The following is a 24,837-nucleotide window of genomic DNA, read 5'->3' on the forward strand; positions in this document are numbered from 1 at the left end:
ACAAAGACAGCCCTTGATGCAGGCTTTAACGGAGTCAATACCAAAGGGATAAAAGGAACCTCTAGTACTTGAAAACATTGTGAGAGATAGGGTCACGGAGCCAGACACGTGTAGCAAACGCTCATATAAGTCCGGATAATTATAATCCTCTCACCCATGTGTCCTAACCTCATCCCTGGAAATCTCAGAATTAACAGATGATTCCTCCCTGATATCTCCACCAGTGAAAAATAATGAAACAACCAGGCTGACATGTAGATAACTCAGTGGAAAAGCAAAAGTTCACATCTAAGGTTAAATTAACAGTTAAGCAAAAAAAGGGAGGGTGTAGTCCTGGGCAGATCAGAAAAGAACATCACTCTACAAAACAGAAACCCCCAGATCTTTAAATCCTTTGTAAAAAAAGTACATGGTAAAATGGACTGCATCGACAGACGACTAATGCAGGAGATCAAACAGATACAGAAGGATGTGGCTCATCTAACGGACATGGTTACCGAAATATTATCTCTTAAAGCAATAGGTAAAACACCTAATACCCCCAATACAGGACAAATTCAAATGGGAAGTGTAAAAGAAAAACCAAGTCTCGCTAACAGAACTAGCTCTGCAATATGTAGAGAGACGGAGATGAATATTACAGCTACATCAAAGGTCACTAACCTATCAACTAAAGATACAAGCAAACCCAATATAGACAAAGAAGATATTTATCATGATTCCTAAAAATTCGCCAATACACATGAAGAATAGCTCTTTATATCCTGTTAATAACTTGAAGGGGACATTAAACCTCCCACCTGAAGCAACACCGTATGTTATAGTTTTACATATTGTGCCTAAACTATTGAGAAACCAGAAGGAAACATACGATACCATGAAGAATCAAGTGGTTCCGTGGTTTTCTACTAATACTAATGTTAGGACACATATTCTATATCAGGATATAATCAGGTTAAGGAGAACTGACTGGCTGGGTACATCTAGGAAATCATGTCAGGGAGATTGTACTGTGATGAACTTTCGAAGTAAAAAATGAGTGGGTGACTTATTGAAAATCCTTATGTATTGTGAAAAAGGAGATTGTCTGGATGCTACTAGTTCTATAATGGCCGTTCCTTTGGGCTTTTTCTATAGGCCAAATTACGACAGTATTATTGCAAAGGTTAGATTTAATTTTTCTTTGTATGTGCTACTGCACAATAGATATGCGTCATTGCGGAGATGTAGCGAAATAGATTGAAATACAATTGCCGACCAACCATATGGGGTTACGGACCAAGTAACTGTTTGTGGTGTGTTAGATGTTGGTAGCACAGATGACACCAGGGAAATTGGTCTGGAAGAGCCTTTTTATAGTACCATGGGAGACGTCAATTTACGTAATTCAAACACCTACATGGAAAACCGAAAAGTAACATCGAATTTAGAGATCCCAGACATTCCTGTGCATGATCATAGTAATAAGACTCCCATTAGTAATTTGTCGAAAGATGAACCTAGATTACACCATAGAGAGTTCTTTAAAATTATGATGTGGAACATCGCAGGTATTAAAAATAAGATGTATGATACCCACTGGCTACAAATGCTGGATGGTTTTGAAGTAATATTGCTACAAGAAACCTGGTGTACTGAACAATTTGTACTAATGCCATTTCATCTAGGATGGGGAGGGTGAAGGGTGGTCTTGCCACATTAATTGCAGTTACTTCGCCCTTGACTCTAAAGAAAACCTTTATCACATCACAATACTATCAGTTTGTATATTTTTATTCCAATGGAAATCAGGCCATTGTTGTAATACATTTTTACAATAATCTATTTGATAACACAAAGAGTAAGGTAATTAGCCTATTAGAAAATGACTTGGACCTCTTCTTAAAGGGAGTTGCTGGGGATTATGTTTTAGTTTGGGTGGGGGATTTTAACTGTGTCAAATGTGATTATGAAGTAGGCGAACCTTACCAATATTGTGATCATTATGGTGACAAGACGCCAGATTTTTCGCATGATATGTATGGGGAAGCTATTAATAAGGCGGTGCATAAATATTATCTAACTGTTTTAGAACCTAATACATCAGAAGGAGAAACAAATATGCACACTTTTGTAGGAGCAAGGTCATCTTCAAATATAGATCAACTTATAATTTCAGCAAATGGTAGTAACTTGGTCAAAAATATTTTTGATAAATATTAGTTTGTATAGTGATCACCACCCTTTAAGTGGGATTTTGAAAATAAACTTGTCAATAAAATTACGCGGAAAGACAGCAGATGCTGACATTGATACCCAAGGAAATAATGGTGTTTTCATAAAATGGACGGGTGTTAATCCAGTTACATTCATGGAAAATATTAGAGAGAAAACTAAAAAAGACCTAGAAACCTGCTTGGATAGCTCCTCCACTAAAATAGCTACCATAATTGCTTTTTCTAATATTACTAAGGAAATTGCAGGTAATTTAACAACTATAAGGAGGAAAAAATCTTGTGATTTTAACCCAAGATGGTTTAGACATGAGTGTACGAGGCTGAATGGGGAACTGAAATTGGCTCTTAAACAAAAACCTAGAGACCCTCATAGGATTAGCACAGCAAGGAAAGATTATAAAAAAACCTTGGAAGAAAGAAAAAGGGAGATCCGTGAGGGGGCTGGGGAGAAACTAAACCAGGCAGCAGAGCTGAAAGATTCTGCCCTCTTCTGGAAGACAATTAACTACCCGTATTTTAAAGAGAAAAACAAAGTAAAGATTGATACTGTAGTTTCTGGAAGATTGTGTGTTACACTTCGAGAATGTTTTTAACCCAGAAGGTTTGAAAATAATTGACCGTAATCGAGAAAAGTTTTTAATAGTAGAACATATCAAAGCACTACCAATAACCATAGAAGAAATTAATTTATCTCTAAAAAAATGCAAATGGAAAAGCTGCAGGACCAGAAGGTGCACTCATAGATGTTTTTAAGTATAATATGGATTTTTGGACACCTATTTTATTGAATGTTTTTAATGCTGCTTTGGGAGACGCATTACCCTCCACTTGGGTTGAAAGTATTATCGTACCCATCTTTAAAAAGGGGGACAGATGAAAGGCAAATTGCTACCGCCCAATATCCCGTCTTGATTCCTCATCGAAGTTGATGGGCCGAATTATGTTGGCAAGGCTTGAAGAATGGGCTAGTGAAAACAAAATCTTGACAGAAGCCCAGTATGGTTTCAGAAAGGGTATTGGGACGGTAGAGCAATGCTTAAACCTAGATTTGTTAATAGGGAAGTATATACTGGCCAAGGAGGGGGCACTTCACTAATGTTTGTAGAACTCACTGGCGCCTTCGATTTAGTTAACCACCGAAAACTTTGACAAACACTGAAGGGGCTAGGGGCTCCCACTGAAATAATTTCGCTTATAACACAAATGTATGCCTTTTTTAACTACTAGCGTACAATACAGCAAGATGGGGGAATGTACACCTGATTTTATGGTAAAGCGTGGTATTAGACAGGGATGTGTTTTAGATCCCCTTCTATTTTCATTATATAAATAACGTGGATTCGTTTTTACAAAAAGTTGTTGCAGATGCCCAGAAAGTGGGAAAAAGCCCCACACCTGCTTTAATATACGGAGATGATGCTGTCTTAATGTCTAGGACCCCAAATGGACTGCAATGCTTAATAGAAAACATTGCCCTATATATGTTGGATAAAGATTTGCAGTTACACTTAAAGAAAACTTTTGTAATGACATGTGGGGCCAAGAGGCCAAAGCATAGACAACAACATGTGGGTGGGGTTTTTATCAACAGAGTGTCAACCTTTTCTTATTTAGGGATGCTATTCTGCAAAAATGGTACCTGGAACCAGCATATCGAATCAAGTAAAATGAAATTTTTAAGAACCACTGAGGACATTTTTAGATTCGCAGCAAAATTGGGAAACAAACCCATTAAGGAAATTTTAACATTGAATGGGAGCATGTGTGTCTCAGGGGTTTGTTATGGTGCAGCGATATGGGGGAGAGCAAACACAGGCGCACTACAAATTAAGGAAAACTAGTTTTTAAAAAGATTATTGGCTGTCCCTAGTGCTACTGCGAATATTATCGTACATAAAGAACTATTTGTACCATATCTAAGTGACACTACAAACATGGCAGGCCTTATACTTTGGCAAGGGATATGGGCAAAGGAAGAAACAAAGTTCACAAAAGATCTAATAATGGATTGCCTAGCTCTTGACCATAGTTAAAAAAATACCATGGCTGGAGTATATTTTTAAACTTTTAATGAAATGTAAAGTGAATATTGATAAAAATAATCCTATTACAATACAGGAATATAGTAAAAGTGATCTGAAATTAAGATACTTAACCGCAATGGGGCAGGAACGTCACATGGCTGCTAGTCAAAAACAGAGTATGGTTAGTTATTGTGAACGCCCGCTCATGAGAGGCATCCAGTTATATTTCACATTGGTAAGGAATACCCAGCATAGGTTCTACCTGACCAGGTTGAGGATGGGTACCTTACATTATTTAATTGCCTTTCCAAGTTCTGAAAAATGGTGCCATATATTATCTCATTGTCCTTCTGATGGTAAAACTTTATAATCAACACTGCATTTTATACTTTTTTTCCCTTTTTATAAGAGTATCCGGAAATCAGTTTTAAAACCCCTCTTTTTAAGAAATACACTTTTTTTGATTTCAAAAGTATTTTATTGGAAGTTTCAGTATCAAATGAAATGCAAATAGAGCATTACAACAAAACATTACGGTAGTACAAAAGAAACATTACAGTAGTACCACAGAGTAATGTAGTACAAAATAATACACAGTCGTTCAGACTGATACATACAGGCGTATTTAGCTGGCAATTAAGGAGGCACATGTATCTGTCTTTAGCACTAGGAAATGAAGTAATACAGATCAAAAGCGCGTAACAGCAGTATACAGTAGTATCAGTAATGTCATGGGATTGGAGCTCAGGGACACAGAACTCACAATCCTAGTAGGATAACGTCAAACTCACGACTTTCGGTAGTGTCTGCGCGGATTGATTGTGTAGAGAGGGGGGAAAAGATAGCTAAGGCGGTTTATGGGTGGTAAAATAACTGTCTAGGGTAGACCACATCCTTCTCTTAGGGGGGGCGCCATGGTGACTGTTGGAGTGCTATGTTATCAGCTCCTTGGAGGCTAATTACCCAATTGAGCCAGCAGGCAAAGTTAGCTTTGCTCGTATCCTTCCAGTTATTTAGGACTACCTTGACCGGTGCTATGAGCAGAAGATCCAGTAGTGTCCTTTCATCGGCATTTAATTATAAAAATGCGTTTAACTATGTTTGTAGTTTGGATAACGTGAAAACGATAAGTTCTGTCATTCGTTTTGTATATCTCTCAATTAGGAAGAGAAAAGAGTATGCAAATCTGGATGTACTGTTATACGAAAAACAGGACGAATAATTATAATTTACCTATGTATGTTTAATATATTTATATGCACTTATAATGCACTTATAGGCACCAGCACTTTATTGCATATATTGTGGCAGTTGTACTTCTGTATATATGGTACCTTTATGCGTTGACATCTTACTAAATTCATATTGATACTATCCCAATGGAAACCTCAATGTGTAACATTTATTTTAATTATGGGTATTGATTATATGATGTAATATGATTGTTTTTCGTTTATCTGTGTATCAGCATGCTTTTATGGTGTTTGTTTTATTTACACAGAATAAAGCTATTTGAATTGAATTGAATTGAATTGACTGAAAACATGCATTGTATTTCTGGTCCTTCGTTTCTTTCTTTGCCTCAGCAGCAGTGGTGAACCATGGGCTCTAGTGCAAGCAATGACAATTGCTTCCTTGACACCTGGCTGCTGGGTAGTAGAATCAGCAAGATTTAGGATTAAGTAGGCCTCTTTTGCCTATAGGCCCCAGTGGCATTGCACCCTGCTCAACAGATAAAACAAGTTAACCAAAGAGAATTTGTACACTACATCCATTTTGGAGGATGTACACGTCCTACCCTAGACAGGATTTTACCCCTGTTCTTGACAGAAGTAAATCTAACACATTTTCCAGGGGTCAGAAGTGGTTTCTGAAAACCCACAGGCAGGTATGTCTGTGGATGCACACAGCTTTTCATTGTATTCCTGTTGTGGAACACCCACACTCCACTCCCAGGGGTAAATTTATTGACACAAGAACCTCTTTTGAGTAAATCCTTTTGCAAGTGTAAAGCCAACGCTCTTGAATTGAAAAGTGCTTTGCACTGTAAAACAGGCTGTATATGGAAGAAAAACTAAAGTATGCAAGTAGCTGTGTGAATTGGGCCCGCTTAACTACAGGTCCACTGGAGCATTTTTCTTAAGAAATGGCTAAGCGACCTACAAAACATTGTTTTAATATAGATATACCCCAGATGCATCAACAACCCATTTTACGATTCCTTAATAGCGAAAAATACCGATTCGCTATTAAGGAATAGCAAAATGGAATGCATCAAGAAATCACTAAAAAAATAGCGATTTCTTAGAATTCCTTAATTGCGACTCGCAAATTGCGAGTCACAATTAAGGAATACCTCCCCATTCATTCCTATGGTCCTAGAGGCCCATAGGAATGAATGGGAAGACAATCTCAATTTGCGAATCGCAATTAGCAAATCGCAAATTGAGTTTGCGATTTCAAAGGTGCAGGGGTGTCCGAAGGACACCCTGTTGCACCCCTGAAATTGATCTGTGCACATATGTTGCGCACACACACTTTGAAAAATGCACTTTAGTGCATTTTTCAAAGTTTTTGCAAATTACCATGAAGTTGTACTTCATGGTAATTTGCGTGCCCTATTAGCGAATTCGCTATTTTTAAAACTTTCATGCATTGCATTTAAGGACTCTCAATTTGAGATTCCTTAAATGCAAATAATCGCAATTTAGCGATTTCTCAATTTGCGATTTTTGCATTTGGGATGATGTATCCCAAATGCAAAAATACCGGTCGCACCTTTGCGAGCGGATTTTTGTTTGATGCATCTAGCTGATAGAGAGCACATGTTTGCAATGTACACATTATAGTTAGCTATATGAAGTCAGCGATTGTAAGGTTGCAAATACAATATGTTAGCTAACTTAAGGACTCACTGCATTGCTTTCTCCAAATACACTATGTTTATACATCATTTAGATAGCATCATACACTCAGAAAAGTTCAAAAGTGAATTAAAACAGCACAAAAGGGAGAGGGGCTTTACAGTGTCTTACAAATACACTTCCACAAAAAGGCCTCATGCTCAAAGATTCCAAATACAAAATTGTAAATTGTGACTAATAACAAGTCACAATATGTGATATCTTATTTGTACTGCACTAAAATGGATTCAGTAAAAGTGCTCACAATTTGTGCAATGACTTCTGCTGAATGTATTGGCATAACGTGCACCGACTTCAACCAAATGTATTTGAATTTTGCGAACCGACCTATGTACTAATAGGTAGGTTCTCAAAAAACAGAATTGTAGTGGGTCGCAATTCGACCTAGCTCATTAAAAGGCATGAGGTAGGTCACAAATTGCAAGCCACTACAATTGGTCACAATCACAGGGGTGGTGGCCTGCTAAAGTCAGCAGATCACTATTTCCTTGATTGGTTTTAAATGAAGCAATCTTTTTTTTTAAATGCAGCCCGTTTTCATTAAAGGAAAACTGAATGCTTAAAAAAATTGAAACGTTAAGCAAACCTTTTTAGTGGTAGGCAGTGGTCCGATGGACCAACTCAAACTCATCAATGTATTCTCACACTCTTGAGTGATTCCTCAGTTAATAAACCTGCTCCAAATAACTGCTGCTCAAGAAACTTTCATGGGACAGCTCTGAGATGGCAGGTTTGTGTCCACATCTTTGACCAGCAAATGACTCAATTATTTGTCTCGCTGTCTCTCGGCACAGGTGAAGATAGCACCACTGTTGGACCTGGGGTTACCAGTCTACATAGGGTAGCGTGGCACAATTGGTAGGCTTATCTCAAAGGTTCATGTGTTAGTAACAAAACGTCCATCCACTCAAAAATAAGGACACCACACCAGTTTTTGGAAAAATACGAGATGTTTTATAAAAAGGATTCTGTATACTCTTGTTTTGTGCTCAGATGCTAAATCAGTACCACATTTACAGCTCAATCAGTGCATTTAAATTACTTGTTTCGCTTTTTGATAACTCATGGCATTCATAAAGCTTTACAGTACTTCAATTGATTTCCTTTTCCCCACTTTGGAAATGTTTCCACACATACCCCGTCACCTTAACTTCAGCCGGGATATCACAGTTTGATTGAGATAATCAGTCTGAATAACACGCTTCAATGGAGAAGCCGGATTGTACGTTACCCTGGGGTACTCATAGGCATAGGCATCAGTAGCTGGAAATTACAGTTGCCCAGGTAATGGTTTCCTTAATGATACACTTGTAAAATTGTATTACGTAGCGGTTTATCTAGAAGGAGAGTGAACAGGAAGGTCATTTCATCACATTACATAACCCACATAGCACACTCTTTACTCTGGGATGGTCTGGATATTTTGGTTACACCTCTCAGACCTCAAGTATCTGCACTACATTATTCCCTAGCTGCTAATCCTGCTTACTTTCGAATCGGCTTTATGCCCTAGCCTCAAATAATGTTTACTTGTACTCGTAGACTCTCCCCTAGAAATCACCCTAACAACAAGCAGTCATTGGAGGAACCAACCCGGTGCTTGAAGGTCACTGTTCGTGGAGAAATAAGACTGGCTTAGCGAGCTGGTAGGCTGAAGGGTCTCTGATTAGGCCTGAGTCTCTGTCACAATGTGGGCCTGGTTGCAACCTCCTACACCACCCCCGCCATTCCAGTTCCCCAGCTTACTTCTGTGTCGTGGCTCTGTCCCTCAACCTCTCCTCAGCGCCGGCTCCGTTTTTCCTGTCAGACGACTGCTCCACTTCCCGCTGGCTTGACTCGCCGTACTTCTCTCCGTGGGCCCTGGGGAGCATCAAATGCAGCTTTCGCGTTTCTGCTCCGGCTGGCTCCACACACGCAGGCCCCCGCCTCCGTCCGCCTCCTCTGGCGTCACCTCGCCTCTTCCTACGTCGCTGCCGTCTGGCTCCTGGGGTATGCCTCGGCTTCCGTCGTTCTCGCAAGGCGCCTGCTGATCTTCGCTTCACCTTTCACCGCAAGGGGGGGATTCCACGCTGAGGGAGCTAACAGCTGACCCCAGAGCCTTCACACGGTGAGTGTACTCTCGACTTTTAGTGTCAGATCCACGCTTTCCTCTAACAGCGCGACCTCAGAGTTCAACGTTCCGTGCTGGTGAGAGGAGGGCCCACGGCCCAGCCAGATAGTGCTCTATTCACTATCTACGAGCGGAGTCCAGTAATATCTCAGGCTCCCTCAAATCAGTCGTCACTACATCAGGAATCTCGGACCAGTTTCCTTCCGTTAACCCGATGTCAGGTTGCCATGCCGGTTATTGTCCAAAAAGGCTTATGGAGCGACTGATGATACCACTCTGGTAGGGCTTAGTCAACAGAAGGGGGGTCACGTCGTCACAGTAGAGCCGATGGCCCATAAGACAATCTAGCCCCTCACAGTGCACCTTCCTTCCCTCGCAGTTGCCTCACTCCTCACCAGGTCACGCCCACATTCTCTGGTCACTCTACAAAATGGCTGCCCTGACCCTGGCCTTTTATAGGCTGACCTCAGAAGATCCAGAAGGGTCCAGAAGGTTCTGGAATGTTCCTATTCTACCCTATGGGTCCAGTCTCTGAGTTGGCAGTTATGGCAGTTACTGGCCACCATTTTGTGGGTCTTGTAACTTCAGTCAGAAAGGCACCTAGGCCTCAGGAAAAAGACTATGAGGGCAAAGAGCACCTAACCCCTAGGTCAACACCTGAAAAGTCCAGTAGACATAACAAATAAAAAGATTAAGGGGCAAAAAGGGGACAAAATAAATAATTAATTAGGAGGGACTACCCAAAGAGCAGACAGGTCTAACAACCACAATGAGAGGTCACTCGATATTGAATGCGATATACATGCTTTGCAGAATCACTCCCATGTCAGTACTGCTTTGTATACTTGAACCCCAGAGACAAGTAGCAGACAGTGGTCGGGTAGGGCTCAGAGCTAGCCAGACCCATCAACAGTGTGCTTTTCTTTCTTTCATCAAGTACTCTTTTCTTCCCCATTTACAGACTATCAATTAGCCTCATGCTACTATAGATGTCCTCTTTCCTCTCCAAAGTAAGAAAAGCAGCCTTCACCTTGCCCTTTTTATCCCAGCCGAGGAGACTTCCATGTGGGCTTCTATAGGACACTTTGCTCCCCACTCTCCTGTCCGGTCTTTAAAAGATTCCACCATTGCATTTAATGTTCCATGTATGAAAATGATCTGCAAATTCTGGCAATGGTGGATAGGCACCCTAACTTAACCCTAGCTTACGTTGGTTATAGAACTAGTTGAAGCTAAATCCCTACAAAACAGATATCAACCGTTTCCGTCAAGTTCCTGTGCTCAGGAGTCACTCATTAGGGTGGGAAGTGGCCATTCTACAAATCTCCAATTAAACTTCAAATAGACTCTGGATACAATGGCACAAACAGCCCTATACAATATGGTATATTTCTTGACGTTTCTGAAAAAAGTAGACTTTTTTTATTAAAAATAATATGTCACCAACAGCGAGTGCTTCACAAAAGAATAGAATCTAAAGCATGACGCTAGAAAGAAATGATCAAAATACCAAACACTATTACTGAGCAGATCAGAAAAAGGAACAAATGCACTTGCTTCTAGAACAGTTGCAGCACACTATGGGCTTGATGCACACAACTACTTTGCATTTCCAAAGGTGGAACAGAGTCGGCTTTCCAAATGCAAAATACTATTTTCCAATGCATAAAATTGCATTCTAATTTGCAAGTGCTCTTGTTCATTGCAGTGCACATGTTGTGACTCGTAAAGGCAATGGGCATCAAAGGGACAGTCTGAGCTTTTTGTGACTGCATACATGTTTTGTGAACACTTCTGCAGTCAAAGCATTGAATGCCACAATTACTTTCTCATAGCTTATTCTGTGCATGTGCAATCTGCACTCATCGTAAGGAGTAGGCACGGGTCCTATGGACTTCCAAGTCGCGTTTCGACCAATGTCTGTCCATTTTTCAATGCGCCCTTTTTAGGTTTCCGTTGAACAGCGTGTATGCCCTGTCAATGAAAAAGGCCTACAAATGGGCTCAGAGCCTGCCCATTACTTACCTTTGGTTGGCTTCAACGTCACTTTTGTTTCCTTGCTTTTTATTGGTCCCCGCCTCCTGCTTGCCTCCTATTTCCTGCTAGGTCTTCAAGTGGTGGTCCCTGCTGTGAAGCATGGACCAAGTACAGTTTCCTGGCTGCAGTGTCCTTCCACTGGCCACGGGCTTCTGCAGGTACATTTAAAAATGTTTCTGCATTCACTTCTTCCACTGTCCGTGCTCTTGTCTCCCACCCCCTGCCTGCTATCTGTTGTGTTGCTGTTCCCTCCCTCACACCTCCCACATGTTACTTGCCTCCCACAATCCCTCCACTTTCCATTGTGTAGCTGTTCCCTCCCTCCGTCCCCCACATATCCCTGTATTGCTTGCCTTGCCGCACTCCCTTGCCCTCCATTGTGTTGCTGCTCCCTCCCTCCTCCCCCACACCTCCCTTTTGTTGCTTGCACCCCACAATACCCCAGCACTCTATTGTGCTACTGCTTCCTCTCCCTCCCCACACCGTTCTCATATTACTTCACCCCCCATTACTCCCGCCCTCCATTAAATTGCTGAGCTCCCCCCATGGTTCCCCCAGACCCTTGAACTCTCCCTTTCCCCACAAAAAACATTAAGCAAAGCCAAATAGCTCACGCTGATGGAAGTGCCATTTGGCTTTTTTTGTAATGTTTTCAGACATAGTGCACAGAAAAGTGGGCTGCTCTGCAACATGGCTTAACGAAAAAAAGCACTGTGATGCGCTCAACGATGGCCACGTCATATCACTTTTTTTTTTAACTTTAAGCCATGTTGTACAGCAGCCTGCGCTGCTCTGTAACATGTCTAAAAGCATTGACAAAGCCAATAGTTCTTGCATAGGCGAAACCTATTATCTTTGGAAATGCTTGCTTTGTTACATTGTGCCCTCTCTTCCACCAAAGGGTAACGATCCCAACACTGGTAAACTGTGAAAAGTGTGCCATTCCTTGCAGGCCTCCTTCTCAACATTCCGTACTGTATGCATTGAAGCTTAAAGACCAATAACGCAGAATGATCCTGATGATAGAAAGTGTTTTGGTGTGTTATTGAAGTATGCAGTCTTGTGTGGCGTGATGTATTATTATCCTGTATGTGAGGTTTTGGGTTATCTGGTGTTGATTCTGGGTTCAATAGGTTAATATTGTTTGGCTCTGGTATAGGATTCCCCGAAATTCAAGACATCAAGATATCATTGTTGAACTTGTCTACATAAAGGAAGTGTGTTTTGCAAGGCATCTCATACACACAGATAGGGACTTTTCTGAACTAACATTTTCTCTTTCAAGGGTTTGCATGCCTAATCTGAGTTAGTGTCATTTGCTCCTCAATGTGCAAGAGTAAATGCACAAGGCAGAGGTGGATTTCTGCCAGACATGAGTCTCATTTGGTGTGACTTGAGATTGACATGTGTTGAGTGGGTGCTGGTCTTGTTCCTGTTGTTTGAAAGATTTGTTTTATTCTAACTTGCTCATTTTCTCCTGTTTATGTTGAGCAGATGAAATGTATTTTGGCTTATTTAGCATGTTCATTAAAAAGGCTGTTTAGGTATTTTCTAATTCATGGAGAAGTTGAGCTGCAATTGGTTAGTCAGCTGAGGAGTCACAGTGAGATTGGTGAGACATGTTAACAGAGGAACGCTATCATTGGTTGGTTGCTATCAAAGATGCGCTGTCAGTGGTAGATCATGGCATAGCCGCTCTGGGATTGGTTGTTGCGCATAAGCTTGTTTTGTGTGGTATCTTGTATGATTTTTAGTGTGAAAAGTGTGTGCTGCCTTGAAAAGCCTACGGTATCTAGCGTACCTGCTTTAGAAGGCCTAACAGGTTTACTACTCCTTAGAGGGTACCTTTAACAATAAAAAACTAGATTTCTTGAGACAGGTTATGAATGATAGAAGGCATTACCTAGACCTACACAGTTTGAGGTGTTGAATAAATGGAATCGGAAGGCAACAGAGAAGGAGTGAAAGAAGATAAAAAGGCAGGTGAAGGGTAAATATAGACAATGGCTTGAAGGCAAGTGAGATGCCCAGGAGTGATACTAGAGAGAGGGAATTAGAGTTTTTCCTGCAACAGTCAAAGACACGGTGGATAAAAAGAAGGGTGATGAGGGGAACAGAGAGAAACAGAGCTGAGAAAGAGATTCAGATGAAGATGATAGCTTTTTAAATGATCTTTTGAATTGCAGACATCCTCCATTTACTGATGGGATCCAGAGACAGGGGAAGAGTTCTGTGATTCTTGATACAGGTCCAGGGAGAGATGGTACAAGTGTACAAACACAAGGATCGGCTGCTCTTACAGTTGTTGTGCTTCAGCAAGTGCCCCACATAAGAATGCATGTATCACGTTTCCCACTCTTTAAACCAACAGATCATTCACTCCTTTCACATGACAAGCTCTACAAAACACTAAAGCAAGATAGCAGGCATCCACTCAAGTTTGAGGCATGTTGAAATATTCAATTATACAGCACACATAATAAATCCTTCTCAGAATTGGTTCTTCACCAACTAGGAAGCACCACTAATAATATACCTCCACTTATTCTCACCCACATATTCAATTGCACAAACTCCTGTAGCTCCATAATGCACCACATACAATTCACCTTTCTCTCATGCTCTTTTCTCAATCTTGGATGTAAATTTGAAAATATAAATTCTTCCTCAACCTTAATCTGTTGTTTTATCTTCTGAATCTCTTACAATTTTCACTCCTCTCTCATGATATTCCCTAACAAACTCACACTCTTCTTTACTTAATCTACACACATACTCCGGTTTAGTTTTGTTATTATAATGGTTAATATGTGCAACTGTATTTAGAAATGTACCATATTTTAATCCATCTGTCATATAGATATGCTTTGCCTTCACGCTGTGTTAAGTTAGCATGAGCTTATTCAGAAGTTTAAACGCCATTTTACCTTTCTGCTGCTTCTGCACACGGCACATATTGTTATTAGAGCTTAGAGCCTAGTAGAATATTTTGCTTCACACGAGAATAATATGTTTCGCTATTGTATCAGATTTGCTTGGTAAGCTATGTCTGAACAGTGAGTGCCGAGGCCTTCAAGGTTATTTCAACACAGTGGTTGTTGTGAGGTCAGATCTGTGCACGTTCTAGACATAACATATATGCAGCTGCGGCCAACTCTGTCTTTAGGCGCGTTTAATATTGCACTGCGCAGAGCATGCAAACACACTTGATGATTCTTCGCATGCAGAGAGCTGGTGGAAGATGATGTGATCCCTTTCCACTAGGATCAGAGGTATGGGGCCGCCCTTCTAAAACCTAAAGAGACTTTCTTTAGATATAATATAATATACTAGCCAGGGAGGGTAAGACTTAGGTGCTATTTAGCCTTCTTCCCTTTAGCATTTTAACATGCTTTCTCCCTTTGTATTTAATGGACTAGTAACTATGCTGATGACTTTGTTTCTTATAATATGTTTACTCGTATTAGCTAAGATACTGCGCTTGAGAACACTGCATTAGAAATAAACATTTCAAACTTGCACGTGTCTTCATTTATTCCTCGTTCTGGATTGATATGTTGGTATAACAAGAGTGTTCATGTGTTCCACGTTACCTGAGGTGTTCTAAGTCCATGTTCTGGGTTGTCTAAACATTGGGAGTTTGTAAGAACCAATGAGACACTGATTGCTAGTCTGGTAGGGCATTTCGGGTACTAAGGTGAGTTTTGGCACACCCTAATTCACTGAGGTTCCAAGTCTCTATGCACAGTTTTGTGTGAGAGCAGGATCCCTGCGACATGGAGCCCAACCGTTGGTGGTCTTATTACATGACACTTGAGTAGTGCTTCTATCAGTCCTTAACCCCCTTCACTATTGTTTCCGGAAGACAGTGGTGTCGGACAAACCTACCTATAGTTACATAAGTTTTTTCAAGCTTGAATCTTTTCAAACGGTTTCTTTTTTAATTACTACCCAGTTGTGCTACGTAGTTTTTATTTTACTTGTTTCTTACTGTGTTGCTATGGCTAATGCTGTTGATATTCCACAGCATAGTCGGATTGCAGTTCGCAATCATTTGCAGACTTTTGATGTCCCTGTGGATGGCATGGCTGTGATCATGGTGGTGAGTGCAAAAGTAGCTTACCCATGCGAAATCTTTTACTCGTGGGTGACCTTCCCGGCTGTGAATGCAAATACTAATGTGTTGGACACGTACACTGCGACTGCCATGCCACAGGAATATGTTCCCTCTAGGACACAGGAATTTCCTAATAATGCCTGGCAGCACAGAGTTTGGTTTAATGGCCACCCACCCCACTCTTTGTTAATTCTGAGGTTAGGTCCTTTGTCCATTCCAGGCGCAACTTGGCCTGTTTTGGCTGGATTTACACCGCATCCTAGACATGTAGCGGTTCCCGTTGCAGATTTACGGCTGTTACATACAGTCGCAATTAGTGTAATTCGGTCGTTAGTGCAGTACATTACCCGCAATCTCCCGGGCGGGGCCCCGGGTGCTGCGGCGCTTCCTGCCGGACAGGGCGGTATGAAGCTCAGTCCTGTGATGGTGAACGCAGTAATGGGAAAGCGCCCCCAGAATAAGGAGGATTTTCTTTTCTGGCTTGCCGAGAAGTTTGACCAGCTGGCAGCAGTATTTCCTAACACGACTCCTGGTGAAAAACACAGGATTATGACAATTAGCATGCCAAAAGACTTGGTCCCGGAACCTGGTGACTGTGAAACATGGGGTAATACCTTTGCGGCAGTGTATACGAGGTGCTTCGGCACTCCGTCAATGACTGTCCTTCCTACGGTCCTTAAGCATGTTCAGGATGAGCACGGACCCAAGGCAGCGGTTGAATTGGGTATGCGCCTATGCGGCACTTTTGACGTAGTTTCCGATCTCGTTCTTGCGAATATCAAGGGAGATGCTGTGAACTTTCAAGTGTCTAATGCTTTGCAGGCTGTACCCGATGTTGACAAACCCCGACAGTTAGCAAGAATTATTGTGGCGGCTTATAAGACCGTAGGCCATAATAGTTTGGGACTCAAGCCTTTCTCAACAAAAGAGAAAAAACAAACCCAAGGGCAGAAGTCAGAAACTGACGAATAGCCCAAGGCTAAGAAGCATAATTGGCCGAAAAAACAACAAAAACAGGGTAAACAACAACAGCAGAAACAGGAGTCTCGTCCTGCATCTCCAGTGCCTGCACCTACAGAATGTATTTATGACTTGCGCAATCGTGCGACGATAAAATCACTTGATCGTTTTCAGGTGTCTGAACAACGCTCTCCTCGTTCTTTTCAGGAATCATCGGCCTCATCGACCGGTGGTGGAGGAGGCCGCGGAGGTCGGGGTGGCCAGCAGGGACGCGACCAGCCCCGCCCGAAAGACGGTAAAGGCAAGCAGGACGATTCAACACCGAAAAGACCCCAGTTTCAGAAAAAGAAAGTTGCCGCTTTAACAGCGAGATATGCTACAGATAGTGTGAACGCAGCTTCGGAATCAGACATGGTCTCTGACCTTGCTGGACAGCGCGGCTGAGATAACCATAGTGCGAGAGGCCCTGCGTCAACTACTGAAGATGACAGTGACTGACCGATATGTTGTTGTGGAGACAGCTGACACTAGAGTAGCTCCCCCTGATAGACTTTATGAACTAGTCCTTTTAATTGGAGGCGACATACAATGTACCATAAAAGGGGTATTTTCGGAAAATCTTATGACTACCTATGACATTTTGTTAGCGGAGGCTGACTGGCCCCCACCTTTTGTGCTCGCAGCTCCGAGAGGGGAGGAGGTGATCCTCCCTAGTTTCGCGCACACTGTCTTGAAGGAGCATGCGCTGAATTTTGCAGAAGAGTGGGCTAAAGCCCTTGCGCCGGCTCTGTACCGTACACACTGTGGTTAGGATAAATTTTCTCCACACCACGAGATTCCCTTACGGTCTATGCCGCAGACTCAACCTCAATATCCCATCAGATGCGAAGCTAAGGCTTCCGTTGCGGAAATCCTTGAACAATTGGAATATCAAGGTGTAACTTGTGTGTCACCGATGAATAACCCTCTTTTTACTGTGACCAAGCCAGACGGGTCGTTCCGTTTGGTATTGGATTACCGGCATCTTAACTCGCATTGTCGTACCTGTGCAGTCCAGAATACCCACGGCTCTGCTTTAGTGGATGGTCTTGTGCGAAAACGGTTTAAAACCACACTTGACTATTCCAATGGTTTTTTTGCCCACAATTTAGATGGTCTAAGTTCCCAATGGACCTGTTTTACAAGTGGCGGCAAACAGCGCCAATATAAACGTTTGCGGATGGGCTATAAGAATAGTCCAGGCGTGTTTGCTGCCCGCATTGTCTCTCTCTTAGAGAGAGTGGACACGGATGCGTGTTCGTATGTGGATGACATCTATCGCACAGACGATGAGCTTTGGGCGCATCTGTGTTTTGTTGACCGCATAATTTGTAACTTTGCGGACTTCGGTTACAAATTTAACTTTGCAAAGTCTCACATTGCAGAGTACACAGTGTTGTTCCTGGGCTATGAGCTCAACAATGAAGGTCAAGGATTGGCTCCTCACTTCTTGGAGAAATGCGCACTATTGCGCGCTCCTACAACCCTGAAAAAATGACAGTCCTTGCTGGGATTTTTTAATTTTGGGCGTACATACATTCCTGAATATGCCCAGCGTATCAAGCCTTTGTATGCTTTGATACAACCTACTTTTACCAAATCGTGCTGGCTGCCAGAACACTCAGCTATATTGCAATCTTTGCAGGCTGATCTTTTAGAATCTAAATTCTTACTGACTCGTGATAACCACACCAACCTGGTGATAAGAATCATCCCTGGGGCGGTGGGTTTCACTTACCTTACTTTTAACGAAGGAGACACAGTACCTATTGCTTACAAGTCACACTTGTACACTTTGGCTGAAATGCGGTTTTCCGCTGTGGAAAAAAGTTTTAACAGTGGTGCAGATGGCGATTCTTAAGGAACGTGCGCTGTCACAGGGAAAACGCATGTTGGTTGTTTCTCCGTATCCTGCATTGGAGGCAGTTACGAAAGCCAGTGTACCAAATTCTAAAGCTTTGCACCCACGGTGGATACAATGGGCAGCATCATTGACATCTCCGGATGTCACGTTTATTTTTGATGCCTCCTTACAGTCGCAGGAGTTTTTACAATATGAATTTGTTCATCCTGCACCCTTGACTATGCGGCCTTTGGAGGATTTCTATTGCATCATATACACTGATGGTTCAGCGCAAGTTGCGCATGGGTCTAAACACGCATATGTTTCAGCTTGCACCATTGTGGTAGGTGCCATGGTGAATGATGAGTTCAAGTCCAGAGTCGTGCACACGCAGACTCTAGGGGACTGCACCGCACAATTGTCAGAGCTTCGTGCTCTGATGCTTGCCTTGGAGTACGCTGATCCTAGTGTGACGACTCTTATTGTGAGTGATTCTTACTACTGTGTCCAGTCTTACAATGAGAACCTGTTCTTTTGGATTCTGAATGATTTTCGTGATTCCAAGGGTAGCACAATAAAACATAAAATGATCTGGGTCCGAGTGGCTGAGCTTAAAGAGCAGTTGTCACTGGTGTTTGTAATTCACACTTTAGGTCATCAGCGCGTGGGAGTCCACGCTGTTGGCAATTCGTTGGCTGATGAGGCCGCGAAATCAGCAGTATCGTCATATCTGGTTGCAGCAGTTACACGGTCCAAAAGTAAGATTGATGATGATATCTTGGCAGCTGTTGCTGCGACTGAGAAGGAAAGTAAATATCCTAAGGGATTCCCTTCGAAGTATTCGTACCACTTAAGTCCTGATAAAGTTCCTTATGTGAAAATACCTGACGTTGGTGAGAGGTTGATTCCCAACGCAGATCGCAGGCACACATTGCTCACAGCGGCCCATGAAGGAGTTGCGTCTGCGCATGCGGACGTTTCAGCCACTGTGGCTCAGTTACAACAGTGTTTCTGGTGGCGGGGACTGTACAAACAGACGCGTGAGTGTGTCCTTCAATGTGACATTTGCCAGCAGATTAAGCCTTCAACTGCTTTGCGTCCACCCCAGACACAGTTGTACATATCTAATAAACCACTAGGTTGTGTTTACTTAGATCACTGCGGTCCTTTTTCTTCTGATACTGCGTATAAGTACATCTTAGTAGCAGTTGGTTCATGCACACGCTTTGTGTGGGTGTGGCCTCACCGCAGCGCAGATTCAGGAACTGTCATAAGAGACTTGCGTGTCTTTGTAGGGATTTTTGCCTGTGGTACTTTCCATTCGGATCAGGGTGTGGCTTTCGCCTCTAAGGCGTATAAGGATGCCATGACTTTGTCGGGGTCCAAGTCAAGTTTTCGTCTTCATACAGACCTGAGGGTAATAGTGTTGTGGAACAAATAAACCGAGATTTAAAGCAGTCTTTGACAGCTAGAGTTATAGGCACTGGCAGGAACTGGCTGGCCCACCTCAATAGCATGCAGCGTGCTCTAAATAATCTCCCTAGAAGGTCTCTGGGTGGGCGGACCCCATACGAGATGCTCTTTGGTATCAACATGTTCGTACCGGACCTTGACAGTCTAGACTTGGCGGCTGTTGCTGCCTCCTTTGACGTAGATGAACATTGCAATGTTTTACAGAATCTACAAGAGACGAGAGACAGTCTTGCAAAGGAACATTTGCCCTCCACCTCGGATGATGCGTTGCAGATCCCGGTAGTTGGCTGGCTACCCCAAGTTGGGGAACTAGTTCGGGAGAAGATCGAAAACAAGAAAGAATTTGGTCCCTCTTATCGAGCTCCAGTTCCAGTGCTTGGTGTGAAGGGCACAAGAACAGTCATTTTACCACCACTTCCAGGTCGTAAGGAAAACAGGTATATCTCCATTGACGATGACAAGATACACAGAATGGCCGATTCTTTTTAGTATGACACCAGCGGTCTCATGTCCTTCGATTGTGAGAAATTCTGTTTTGGCCCCGGCTTCTAATCCAGTGCCTGATGTTGCCCTCGGATGCCTGCAATATATAGTACTTTATTGAGTACACTACCTGGTACTCAACTTGATGAAACTGACTATACTTACCAAACTGACTTATCGATGCCTGATTTACAGACTCGCTTGGCCACAGAATCCAGATTTTCATTTGACACTGTTTCACACACATCAAGAAAGCCTTCAAGGATTACAGTTTATGTAAGACTGTTTAAAAACATTTTTTAATTCCCCCTTGGACCTATATTTGGCTGGTGCTTTTTTCGATTTACCTTTTTATGTCAATTGGTTTTGTCTTTTATTTTTTACGCCTCGTCAATGGACACTATGCCGAGGAGAGAACATGCATTCGACATATCAATGGAACATTGGCACCCCATTCCTTATCACACAGATTGAAGAGAAACGTGGCTTTTGTTAACATCACTGCTTGGCCTGTCCTAGATGGAATTGTATGGGATGCTGTTAAATTTCAAATCCATAGCCCCACTGAGGTTATAAATGTCCCTAATGTGCTTAGAGTTAACATGGGGGATGTAGTTAAACAAAATATACGTTCTGATGATTGGGATGTTCAGGCCGTAGAAGCGTTGTTTTCTGATTTGAAATATTATGCTGCCTTTGATGCTGAAGATTTGTATTTAGAATCTGCTAATTACGGTGATTTATTTTGTTACCAACATTTTGGCAATCACTACCTGCATAAAACTAATACCAGGAGGTACACTGTAAATTATACACAATGGGAGCATTGTCCAGCTCCTATACAAGGCAGTTCTGCTTCCTTTTTGAAAAGGTTCACTTATTTTACTGATTTTTAAAAAAAAATCTTTTTATTGGTTTTATAAAGGTAATAACAATGAAAAACGTATCAGGTGAAATGCAATTACATACATACAAGTATCGAATCATAGAAAAGTCAGGATAGTAGCGGCATAAGACACAGGATACCGGGACTCAACACTCCTAATCATTCAGGATTATGAAATTAACAGGATTCGCTCTATCGTAGGGTGCTGGCACTCGGCCCCGCCGGTCACAAAATCAATATATCTGAGATCATGTACAGGATACATTGCAGCCCTTGTATGCAGAAGATACACCAGATCAAACAGTAATGCTTGCATTAGCACGATAATACTGAAAAAAGGGGGATCAGGATATTTAAAAATATAAGAAAAGGAGAATAGAAGAAACCAAAAGAAAAACGCAAAGCGCGTAAACATCCCTCCCCCCACCCTGCACCCCTGCATGCAGCTTACGCCAAACCCCAACTAGCAGTGTGCCTGTCGCCCCATCTAAACTAAAACCCCTTGAAAGGAATGGAGGAGGGCCTTCGTACAGGCTCCTGGCCTCTCCCCTCCCACTAACTCTAAGCCTCCCCCTAAGTAAGGATATTCAACAGTTACACAATCAAGCTAAGATCGGGGGATTCATTACTCGCCTACATCGCCTCCCAGTATCAACATTATAAAGTGAGTCCCACAAAGCCACAACTCGAACAAAAGTCCCGAAGAATAAGCCGGTCTCAGCCCTGGCCAGTTCAAGCAGGTACACGAGTGTACGTCACCCAAACAGTCGCCATTATGGAAGAATGCAGAACACAGGAGCGAGCCGGAAACATCACGGAACAGTGAAGCACATTGTCATTGGGTCCCATCCGCTCCGTCAGGAACTCCAGACATTGTTGCCAGTCACATTGAACTGAGTTTGAATAAAGCAAGAGGGGTACCTTGTCAAGCCAGTCCTGAGTCATTGTATAAGCCCTCAGATGTGTTTTACGGCGCGATTTTCTCTCCGTCAATTGCAATACTGAACATGCCAGCACAATAGGGACATCCGACACATCGCCGTTAGCTGATTTGCGGATCAGAGTCTCACTCCCCTCGTGCTGCACAGGGTTGTTGGCGTCGAGTAAACCAGTTGCTGTGGACGCTGTAACTTTCACAATGTCACGAAAGTGAACACAGGTCTCTTCCACACGCCCCATCTCAAAAATAACGGCATCCAATTTAAGTTCCAGTGCTTGGGCTCCTCTGTGCAGGGAAAGGTGAAGACCACCGACAGCCGCCATTAGAGTCGCGAGCGTGGGTTCACTCCTGGCCGATACTGATTGTTCCCCTTCGTTGGTGACGGACTGGTCCGATGTCGAAAACCCCTTGGTTAGGATATATCGTCCCAAGATATCCGTACGACGTTCTATGGACCCCTTAGAGGGTTGGGTTCGAATCTTACGCTGGTCGATATTGGGCGTCATGTCATACATTTCCACCATGGTCAGTCCCTCGGGCCCATAGGGACCGACCAACTAGAGTCAAAGATGAGGACACCCGCTCCGATCGCGTACAGGATAAGTCAGGGTCGTTTTCAGGATGTGGCCGCAGCCGGCGGGTCGCCTTTCCGTATTTCAAAGCCATTCACGGAACTGGCTCCGTTAGTTAATACCCAAATTGCGTCCGCAGAGTCTGTGGGGCGTTCCTGCAATGCGCCAATCTGTTCGAGTGTTCAATGTGAAGATCGGATAAAAAACCTTCACTTCCATTCCGGTGGACCGGCCCCTCCAAAACTCCTGTGTCCGATGTTGTTCAATTAGGTGCCGGCTAGATTTCCACTCGAGGTCCCGGCTTCAGGGCTGATGTAGGCCGCAAACTTCAGGACGACGTTTCTCCGTTCTCGATGGTGATAGAACTTTCGGGATTTCACGGTGCGGCGTAGTTTTGATTCGTCTATACGGGAGCGTTGCATAGGCACAGGATATCTAGCAGGATCTTGTAGCAGGATGAGGAGGACTACGGAGCCGGGAGCCTAAGCGGCCATCTTGGTCGCCAGCTTTGCTCCTCCCCCTATTTTACTGATTTTAATCAGTCAAATCCCAATGCATTTTATTTTAAAATGACCCAAAAGTCCACATCCAAAGTTAGACTTACAGATACTAAATTATTGTACTCGAAGTCCTTTTTAGACCAGTTAGCTGTTGGAGGCTACGAGTTGTGGAAGGAAATAGTTGAACTTAAATCTGTTTGGGGTTCTAAAAGTTGGCAGGTGCAAAGCACTGAGGCTTTGCACCGTGCATGTCTCTTCCCAAATCATATGTTGTTTTTGAATTCTACAATTTCACAGACAACATGCTTTGGGTTGGCTACCTCTAATAAATTAAATGCTCCTTCTTTACCTGATTTAGAAGAATATTCAGGTTGGGGTAATACTACAAAATTTTCGATCAGAGAGTTGCACACTCTGTTGCTAAATTCTTCTTTTAACATATCCAGTTTGGATCCCAATGGCTGGTTGCTCTGGCACAGAAGTGCTGACTCGTGCCAGCGTCGTTTTCTGGGTTTGGCTCAAGGCTTTACACAGGTCAGGGTTGATCCCCGTTTGAAAGTGACCATTCTGTGACTACCTATTCTGTAGGCAAATTATGTCAGAATTGGCTCAAACATTCTACCTTGGCGTCAGTTAAACAGCATTTATCTAAACTGACTGACGATGTTGATCTGAATGATTTCATAAAAGGCCCGGCTAAAGGTAGATCTAAAAGGTGGATATATGCTGTTTATAAAGAATTCCGGCAAACTTCCCAGATTGAGGCGGCAACCCGCCTTAGGGCTATAGATCAAGCTAATCTAGAAAAAGTGCTAGCAGTTGTAGATAATAGCATTAACACGCTTTCTTCCCGCATTTACACATTGGATAATATTGTGTCATCTATTGTTGATATTGTGCAAGATGAAGTGTCTGTATTATACCACGGTCAAAATCAATTGCGTTCGACTATGCAGTTTGCTTGGACCCTGCAGACGCTTAAGGCAGGAAAAGTGCCATGGCATTACATGAATACCTCTTCCCTGTTTGCCCCGTTTAATTTGACTGACAAGCAGAGTTTACTTTCAATGAAGGATGCCTCTCTTTCCATGTTACACATTGAGCGGTTGGAGTCCTTACCGTTTTCAGTGGCAGAGGCCACTACTGCAACGTGGCTTATCCATGGATTGATAACTCTCCCGTTTCCCCTGTTCGAGTTCAAAAACTGTATGAAGTACTTTGCCATTGGTAGATACGAGCCTCTTGGAAGTTCTTATCTCCATGAAGCCTGGTCGCTTCCTTTTACATATAGATGCCTTAGGGAGGGCAAGGAAGTTTATTTGAATTGTGAAGAATGCACTGAAACACCGGATCACTCATTAATGTGTAGACATATCCAATTACACAGCTCCTGTAATCAGAACGAGCCAAATTTAGGCTGTATTTCGGAAGGTACCCTGTGCCTGCTATCGTTCCCACATTCACGTTACTGGCAAATGGGAGTTATTTACTATTGAACAATGAAGATTGCTGTGGGTTAATAAAAGGAATTGCGTCTGTCGTTACCGTCAGTGAGCGTGTGGTTTGCTGTAAGAATGTAATGTATCCACCCCCGCATGGGAAATTTTATGTTTCCATCAGGCCCAAGATTCCGACCTTGAAAGCAGAGTTCAATAAGATGAGTCGCATAAGAGCTCTATTGTCCCAAAAAGAAGTTGCTCTCACATCTGCTCG

The sequence above is a fragment of the Lissotriton helveticus genome, chromosome 3_1 (genome assembly GCF_964261635.1).
Source record: "Lissotriton helveticus chromosome 3_1, aLisHel1.1, whole genome shotgun sequence".
Taxonomy (NCBI): domain Eukaryota; kingdom Metazoa; phylum Chordata; class Amphibia; order Caudata; family Salamandridae; genus Lissotriton; species Lissotriton helveticus.